The following is a 7,125-nucleotide window of genomic DNA, read 5'->3' as shown; positions in this document are numbered from 1 at the left end:
GCTAAATAGCTACTACTCCATCACTCTTTCAGTACCCTCGCAACCTGCATTTTTTATGCATAGTGAAATTGAAAGATCTAAAGGCAATTCTGTCCAAGCCTCAGTAAATGAGACTTCAATTACTGAGCTCTACCCACGCTAGTGCTTTGTAGAAGCTATAAGTAAGAGTGTATATTTTTAAATGTTAAACTACTTATGCCCATGATTCTGTAGCATGCATGTAGCATATTTAATTAGTTCGGTGTTCCTGTTTTTATGCAGCTACAAACTATTTTGTAGTCGAGAAAACAAAATCTCTTTGATCACAATATTTTCCTTTATAATTTCAATGGAAATTTTTTCTGCCGGTTTCGGTAGTTTTAATGTTAGATTATTAATTAAATTATTAAATTATTTATTTATATCTATTTAAAATTTTTAAATAATAAATGATTTAATATAATATCCAAAGAAAGCCCAGAACCTATATATTTCACTGCTGCCTTGTGGCGGAGCCACGTTGGTCTTTGGGGGTGCTGTGAAGATTTTAAATTTTTTTTTTTTTTTTTTTTCTACCCACGTAACCCACGGCACCCCAACGGCACATTGCACTGTATAGTAGTAATCCTAGTGGATGTTTCATGTTTGATTGTTCATTGGTTTGAACTTTGAAGGGTTAGTCTTGAGAGGGGAAGAGAAGAGGTGAGTCTGGTGAGGAGTGAGGAGGTGAGTTGGTGAGAAGTGAGAAATGAGGAGTCTTGTCTCGTGAAAGGTGGAAAATTGGAAATAGAAGATAAGAAATGAGTGGCTGTGACTAGTGCGAATTTTTTTTTGTTTTTTTTCTTAGCAGTTGGCTTGTGCGTGAGTTGAAGACTGAAGTTGAAGGAAGGAAAAAAATAATAATAAAAAAAAAAAATAGTTGTAGACAGTAGAATTGTGAGTTTTAAGGTAGAAAAAACATATATATTAAAGAGAAAAGAAAGGCATTAGATTCTAGAAGGTGAGGGGAACTAAGACAAAAAGATGCGATAGGCCAGTCGGTTAGAATTTAGATTGTAGAAGGGTGAGTTAGTGGAATTTGAAGGAAGAAAAAAAATAAATGAACAGAGTAAATGTAAGCATTAAAATCTAGAAGGTATAAGGTGTGAAGTGGAATTTTAAGGAAGAAAAAAATAAATAAATAAATAGAGGAATAGGACTGTAGGTGTGAGGAGGTGAAATTTTTTTTGTTTTTTTTTTTTAAAAAAAAAATTGGTGAGAAAGTTTAGAATACAATTGAAACTAAAATAGAAGTATTAAAAATAATTAGTGTGGGAGGAATTAGAAGACAATTTAGAAGATAATTTTTTTATTTTTTTATTTTTATTTTTATTTTTTTGTGTGTTCAATCATTTTTTTTTTTTTCTAATTCATTATTTGTTTTTATTGGTTTACAGCATTTGGCTAGACTTTATTATGTTTGGTTTATTTTCAAGAAATCCCTTAAGATACCTCTGATTCATTGAAAGGTACTCATTTTTCTTAGACACGATTAATTGTGCTCAAGTTTATTTCGTAAGTGGTAAGTAGTTTGTATTATTATGTGTTTGTGATAGTTAGATAATATCTTGAATGGTTACTTTGTTTGTTGAAGTTCTTGTTTAGCTTTAATTTTTGTTGCTGTTGCTCATGTCTATAGCAAACTAAACACTTTTGTATTGGGAATGAAAGTTTTTTTTCATATAGTGCTGAAATGTTACATTTCTAATATATCAATTTAAGCACGAACTTTTATAGATATTTTGTTGTAAAATGCATATATTATGTGAATTACCAAATTTTTTGGGTGGAGAAAATTTTTAAGACGCAAAATAAATTTTAGCGGCATCCCCAATATAAATTCTCTGGCTCTGCCACTGCTGCAGCCCCTCGTGCATACAAAAGTTTACTTTCGGAAATGGAAAATTTTCACTGATTTTCTGGGAGAAGTTGCAGGGAAAGTGGAGGTTTACTTGGTGGATATAAAGGGGACAAAGAATGTGTGGTTAACGTGATAAGTAGCGATTTCCTTTTTCTTTTTCTTTTTTCTTTTTTCTTGCTCTTTTTTCTTTTCATGTCAATGCGGCTGAGTTTATTATCTTTGGATTATGGAGGGGACTGGAAGGAGTAATTTTCATCTTGGTTTGATTAGTATTAATTATCTAGTGGGATAATACTTTGAACTATTTATTCATGAAGAGTTTGAAATGGTGTTCATGAGATGTAAATGTGTATTTATTTTTGTGTTTGGTAGCAAAACTTACAGATTAGCAAAACCATCCTAATCTTCTTTATGGAGAGAATGTTAAGTTACCAAATAGATTAAGCTCCACAAGTGAAATATTTAATTGATCGAAATTGGAGGTGAATGATTGAGATAATGTTCGAACTTAGAACCTTAGGCTTTAATACCATGTTAAATCACTACTTATCTCAAAAGGTTAAGCGGATAGGAATGGATAAATTAATCATTTAATTAATTAATACTTTTCTCTCTTCTCTAGTTCTTTTTTTAAAAAAAAAAAATAATAATAATAATAAAATAAAATTAAAGAGTGAAATTGAGAAACAAAAAATGAAAAGGAAAGGGAAAAAAATCAAATGGAAAAGAAGTTCACTTACTCTTCTGAGCTATAAGGTAGGATAGAACTTTCACCTTGTCTTAGATGATTTCTCCTTATGTTGCTTTGTATTGTCATGTTGAAATAGTGGCTAGCTGCAGAAGAAATATTTAGGAGAATCTTCATGAAATATCTTGAACTTTCGTACTTTCTGAAATTACCGTTTTAATGTTTTAAATTTTTCAATTTAGGCCCTCAAATTTTTATTTATTTTTATCAAAATTTTTAAAATATCAATTTTTTATTAAAAAAAATTGCAAAAATCTAGACGTAGATACTTTTTCTAATTCTATTAAATCGTGACCAATGCGTGAATCTTTACAATTTTTTTTTTTTTTTTTTTTATAATAAAAAAAGGATCTACTTAAACTACCCAAGGACCAGTCCGTAAAAATGGAGGCTGGACAGGATCTTACATGGAGATGGAGCTGCCCGATTGAACAGATCCCCTTCCCAAAAAAATAAAATAAAAACCCAAATTGTAAAGGAGTAGAACTATATGCCAAACGGACGCGGCTTCCATGCGGTAAGCCAAACTACCGCATATCTGTGGTAGTTTGGTTTGAGGGTTGAGATGCTTTCAGGCAAGCTACTCATTAATTACACTAATGCCGACCCAAAAAAAAAAACAAACGGAAATTAATTCCGTTAACTCCCTTCCATCCCATCTTCTCTCTCTCTCTTTTTTTTTTCTTCTTTTTTTTAACCTAATAGTCTGCTGTGAGGTTCCTCTGAATCATCATCATCAAAATCAGAGACTGGGGCTCTAGGGCTTAGCTCTTTACTTTGTTTTAAAATCACTTTCTGATTGCGTAGCTCTCGATTGCGAGCATGAGGACTAATTGTAGTCCTGGCCGTTACAGAAGAAGAGGATCGCTCAATCTTGGTAGAAGCACTACCTTAGGCTTGCCTGACGGATGAAGCATTGCCTGATGGACTTCCAATATAAGGTGGACGCCTCAAACCCTTATTTCGAAGGCCTCCTATCAACATCTTCACCGGTACTTGAATATCTTATAAGAAGAACTTTGAATATTTCAAAAATCTTAGCCATTTCTCTGTTTTGTACCCCTGTTTCTGTAGTTTGATGTTTAATTTTAAAGTAAAGGCTTTTGGCATTTGGTTATTCATTTGAAAATCTGCATTGTTAGGGTGTTTCAAATTTTTACATTGACATTTTTTTTTTTTTTGCTGCTTCCTGTTTGTTGGTTACTAATTTTGTGTTCTTTTGGCGTGAAGGAAAAATTTCTTGTGTAAGAAATCTGCATATTTCTGGCCTATTTTGGGTAGTAGATTCTGGAATTCTAAAGAATATCTGTTGGGTGATTGAAATAACATTGAACTTCAAGTACCAATAAAGATGTTTGAGAATACCCAAAACTCAAAATCTGAAGAATACCCAAAACTCTCTTTCTCTTTTTTTACCCAATACGTCTCTCTGTTCTCTTTTTCTACCCAAATTGAACTTCAAGTACCAGTGAAAATGTTTGAGAATACCCAAAACTCAAAATCTGAAGAATACCCAAAACTCAAAATCCATAGGATGGTTGCGCCGCCGCTTGAAGAAGTATCAGGCCTGTCTGGGTAGAAAAAGAGAACAGATAGAGACGTATTGAGTAAAAAAGAGAGAGAAGATGGATGGAAGGGAGTTAACGGGATTAATTTCCGTTTGTTTTTTTTGGGTCGGCGTTAGTGTAATTAATGAGTAGCTTGCCTGGAAGCATCTCAACCCTCAAACCAAACTACCGCAGATATGCGGTAGTTTGGCTTACCGCATGGAAGCCGCGTCCATGGCAGACGATGGTAGTCCCAGCGTCCGCCCAATCCAACGTGGCATTGTGCCACATCTGGACTTTAAAAAGTAAAAAAAGTTTTAAAATTTTAGGAGAAATTAGGGATGAAAAAAGCGTGTCGTTCTCTTTCTCACTTCCTCCATTTCAGACAAAACTCTCTCTCTTTCCCTTTCCCTTTCCCCTCACCGACGGCTGGCCACCAAAGATCATTAATGACGAGCACCTTTGACAACGAGCCACCCACATCTCTGGCCAAGAGCTGCTACCCATCGTCAAAATTCCCAAATTTCAAAACTTCAACGCACTAAAAAAATCCATATTTCGTAGTGTGCTAAAAAGTTTCAGACGGAGTCGTCTACCTCAAAAAATAAAAATAACATATTAGAGCTATTTCGCCGAGCAAGAAAACATGGCATATTTGGTTCAAGCACTATGCTTAGGCGATACCCAAGTGAGTTGCCATTTTTGAGGAGCCCATGCCTTCCTTGGGATGAGTTAAACTCATCATATGGGGAGTTTGTTTCAGATGAAGCGTTGTTTTTTTGAGAAACAGAAATGAGTCCAAGCCTTTGGAATATTAGGGTGGTCGGCTGTGGTGCAGCCGTCTGTGGGAGGTGAGGGAAGATGGAGATGGAGGAAAAACACGAAAGTGATTCTATTATTTTTCCCCAAATTTCTATTATTTTTTTTTAGGACATGGGGCCTAGCCACGTCAAACACAGGCAGATGCTGCCGTATAGACGGACTCATTGTAAAGAAGACAAAAACTAGGAATAACACGAGAGTAATTTTAGAAGTCAATTTTATGTCACTCTAAGAATGATATGACTCTTAAAATCACTATTTGATCAAAATTCAATAATAATCGATCACAAGTCCAATGGTGATTTTAAGAGCAACATCATTCTTAAAGTGACACAAAAAAGACTTATTCCATTACTCATAATACAACATTGACCAAGCCAAGCTATATTTAAGGTTTGCTTTGGAATAAGATACTTCAGGTAGTTCCTTAGTTTAATAACAACTAATGTCCGACCGGCCTCCATCATAAATTGAGATATCAGTTGAATTCACTACAGATCAAAGAAAATTTATTTTACAAACTAATATATAATCATAACTATATATGATTAGAAAGAAACATCTGATAAGTACAAATGCTGTAGCTAGTAAGATGGGCCAAATTAATATATATTATCTTTAAAAACATATTAGTATACATAGCATGAATCGGCCAACAAGTGGATCAATTTGATTACAGATTTAGTGTAAAGATCCTTTTATTAAAATTATAGATCATGGTAGCAAGATCTTGACATAAATTGTAAAGAGACTAAGCAGCTGTCGTGTTATAGAATGGGTAGACCTCAAACTTGATATTACAGCTTGGATTAATGACTCTCCCACCTTGCTTCCCATCACAACATTGTGGAATACCTTCAATCGCCCCACGTAAGCAATCGCTGCAATCTTTCTCAGACAAATCAGGTGTGCACTGTACAAGTGCATATAATGCTTGAAAGTTCGGTGCTGTTGCGTTTCCTGCTGCAAACTTACGAAGAGAACCACCTGCTACAGCTTCCCTTCTTAGGCTTTCCAACAAGGTACTAAGATCATCGTTGAATTGGTCCACGTAATTGGCTGATACGTTGTTCGAGTTCCACATATAGAAAGTAGGAAGAGTTTCCAGGATGTCAAAAATAGAGCGATTTGAGTAGTGTAACATACAGTGGTCGTACCATCCAATTGCCTCATTTTGATTGGGACAAAGCTGCGTGAGAAGAGACGTGGCATTATTGAGACAATCACGGCAAACATCTGGGTTAACATCTCCTCTACAAAGTCCAGTTGCATATACTTTGCCTCCTTTTGATTGGGACAAAGCCGCGTGAGAAGAGACGTGGCATTATTGAGACAATCACGGCAAACATCTGGGTTAACATCTCCTCTACAAAGTCCAATTGCATATACTTTGTCAGAGTTTTGGCCGTAAGAGGAATTGTAGAAGCCATAGTCAATTTTGGTGTTGGAGGCTAGGAGAGGGAGGAGAGGAGGTGATTGAGGTTTTCCTCATATGTACTTTTGGCGGTGTAGTTTCCCTTGTCGTTTAAACAGGAATGATAAAGGAAGGATGGCTGCGCGACTGCTTGTGCAGTGAGCATGAAAATGGCAGAGAGGAACGACAAATGTAATCTTGAGAAAACCATTGCCTGGTGTTCAGTGAAAATGTTTAGGCCTTTAAGATTATATTATAGGCTTTTTTTATTGAGAAGGCCGGGTGAGCTAGTTAGCCTCTAAAGTCCATGATCTTGAAAAATCTAATGTTGAATGGAAACATTCAAACCTTTTCTGACTACCTTCTCTACTTTGCCTTAGAAAATTATTAGTAGGTTTTAAATATGTGACTGTTTCATGAAAGTTTATCAGGGAAATATTAGCTGGTCGGGAATTAGGTGAAGCGTGTGTCTATTGGAAGATAACAAAAGAAATGGAGTCTTGCTATCTGCTAAGAGTCAGACAAGTGTCTGCCAAAATTTGACGTGGCTTTATTAAAAAAAAAAAAATTATAGAAAAATCTCTCTTCCTAGTCCTACTAGATTTTTTTTTTTTTTGTTAATTTTTTTTTGAGTTAATATTTAGTTTTTAATGCCTCAAAATTTATTTTTGAATTTTATCCTCCTATATTTAGTGCTAATACTTCAAATTTGAAT

At 34.8% G+C, this 7,125-nt stretch overlaps 1 pseudogene; it reads right to left on the bottom strand.

Moving 5' to 3' along the window:
• Positions 1 to 5,747: 5,747 nt before the first annotated feature.
• On the bottom strand, positions 5,748 to 6,621 carry LOC132170028 (cysteine-rich receptor-like protein kinase 25; annotated as a pseudogene).
• Between the last annotated feature and the right edge of the window lie 504 nt (positions 6,622 to 7,125).

Source organism: Corylus avellana, chromosome ca2, assembly GCF_901000735.1.
Source record: "Corylus avellana chromosome ca2, CavTom2PMs-1.0".
In the NCBI taxonomy this organism is placed as follows: domain Eukaryota; kingdom Viridiplantae; phylum Streptophyta; class Magnoliopsida; order Fagales; family Betulaceae; genus Corylus; species Corylus avellana.
This window is presented reverse-complemented; position numbering and strand designations above follow the sequence as displayed.